The 2,535-nt window shown below is 36.0% G+C and overlaps 1 pseudogene; it reads left to right on the top strand.

The window, feature by feature from the left end:
- The window catches only part of LOC108761263 (tuftelin-interacting protein 11-like), a 33,273-nt pseudogene that overhangs the window by 29,000 nt on the left and 1,738 nt on the right, over positions 1-2,535 (top strand).

The following is a 2,535-nucleotide window of genomic DNA, read 5'->3' on the forward strand; positions in this document are numbered from 1 at the left end:
CTGGATCACTTCAGATGGTCCACCCTGTATATATATATATATATATATGTATGCATATATAATTTTTTCATTTAGTTCGGAAGATGACAGATCAAATAATTCAAAATCACGTCCATCCTTCTCTTTGAATTTGGACAGCGACATTGCAGGTCTACATAAAAAGCATCACCAAGTGAATCCCTTATTGATGAAAAGTGGAATGGGTAGTTGGGAAGTGCATACAAAGGGCATTGGTGCTAAATTATTGCTACAGGTATTTTACAAGCAGTCTGTTATTTATTTATTATAAATCAGAGTAAGATAAATTCAAGTAGTAAATTAATAAAAAAACATTTTTTATTTAGATGGGATTTGAGCCTGGTAAGGGCTTAGGTAAACAACTACAAGGAATAAGTGCACCAGTAGAAGCACATCTTAGAAAAGAAGAGGTGCAATAGGTGCATATGGTCCAGAAAAAACACCAAAGATTTGTGAGAAAAAGATGATGATGGGGAGGAAACAAAAGAATCCAAATCTAAAGTATCTCAATGGCGAAAGGGTGATTGCAACAAGAAAAAAGTTAGATATTGTTATAGAAGTGTAGATCAAGTTTTGGAAGATGGAAAACTGAAACCTAATAAGAAACTTCCAGTGTCAAGCGATATGAGTAGAGTTAAAGTTATTGATATGACAGGACAAAGAATTCTTATAGTGGATAGCTGGTGGTTAGCAGTGTCCTGATGAGACTGTAATTATATGTCTGATAAGAAATCTAAAGTAAACTTTGCCCTGCCTGAATTGCAGCATAATTTAAATTTACTTGTAGATATGTGGAAGCAAGATATTATTCAAAATGATCGATGAATGAGACATTTAAATGATAGAGTAATTGCTTTAGAAGCAGAAAAGAAGAATTTATCCAAAGTCGTAGATCAACATAGTCAACTTATTGATACTTTGGAAAATGTACTTGTTATTGTAGATAAGTTAATGAATGAAACGAACGAATTGTTGCAAGAAACTGCAGAGGCTTTCAAAAAAAATTTACAAAATAATTATTATGAAGAATACAAGATGTACAAACTTGGTGAATTAGCTAGCAGTTTTGTGGCGCCGAAAATAAAGGATTGTTTGCTTAAATGGAATCCATTAATACAATCAAAACAATCAATTAAATTATTTGAACAGTGGAAGGATATCTTGGAGAATGAAACTAGTACGACATTACAAACACGGACTATGCAGTTATATGATCAATTAGTATGGAATGCATGGATGCTATCAGTTAGAGGAGCCATACATAAGTGATTTTTATAATATATACGTATAATATTTTGAAGAAGTAAATCAAAGGATATAAAAAAATATTCACGTTTTTATTATGATACACATTTGTAAAAATCTATAGTTTTTTAAATGTATCTGTACCTTCTAATAATTTTTATTTATAAATTAGACAGTGGACATGTAGGCAGCCTGAGCCTTTAATTGAATTAATAGAATACTTGATGCGCGCGCCATTATTACTCAATTGGATTTTAGAAAATATATTAGATTTACTCTAGTATTACCAAAATTAACATTGGAAGTTGAAGAATGGAATCCTCTTACAGATACTGTACCTATTCATAAATGAATTCATCCTTGGTTGCCATAATTACGTAAGTGCGTTTATGTGTGTGTATTAAGTGTTAAACTTAATTCCTGCCGCTCGCTACTAGAGGGTGCTGGCTCCAATGCTGGCGAGTTCCGACGATGAAGTTATATGTCTTTTGTAGTTTAGACATCAGTCTTGCCAGACCACTCGAGCGGATCGGACGCGTTCTCTCTCGTCTCGGGTGTTGCATCACCTCGATAATATTTTTGGAAAGCCTTGCCAGCTTTGACTGAGCCTCTCACTAAAAGTGAGAAAGTTATCTCACTTTTACGGTCCCCTTATCCGTCTTGGCGCGCGGCCGTGCGGCGTGGAAACGTCGTATCCGCAGGCGTCCAGTGTTTGAGGGGGCATTTCACCATTTTTATTTCAATTGCATCATTTTTCGCATTATTCGCCCGGTTCGAGGTGGCCGGTCCTTTTTAAAAGGAAAACATACAGACGTGATCTGGCCGTATCGACCTCCTTTATTATCTGGAGGCGGGAGCCATTAAGTAAAGAAGAAGAAGAAGTAGTTTAGACATCGCTGAAAGTGATTCAATCCCCACAGGTTAGATTTCTCGACACCAAAGAGATTTTCCAATCGATTGAAAATGAATCGCGATAAGCTGTTTTTCCGACATGTGCTTCTTCACTACTTCGAACTCAACAAAACCGCATTTGAAGCGCATTGCTTATTATCCGAAGTGTATGATGATGAAACTCCATCGGAAAGAACATGTAGAGTTTGGTTTGAAACGCTTCCGAAACGGTGATTTTGATGTGAGAGACAAAGAATGTCCAGGACAGCTGAAAAAATTTGAAGATGTCGAGCTGCAAGAATTGCTTGATGAGAACCCAGCTCAAACGCTTTTAGAGTTGTCGAAACAGTTAAATGTTACTCCAAAGGCCGATTGAGTGAC

The sequence above is a fragment of the Trachymyrmex cornetzi genome, unplaced genomic scaffold, assembly GCF_001594075.2.
Source record: "Trachymyrmex cornetzi isolate Tcor2-1 unplaced genomic scaffold, Tcor1.1 scaffold246, whole genome shotgun sequence".
Classification (NCBI taxonomy): Eukaryota; Metazoa; Arthropoda; class Insecta; order Hymenoptera; family Formicidae; genus Trachymyrmex; species Trachymyrmex cornetzi.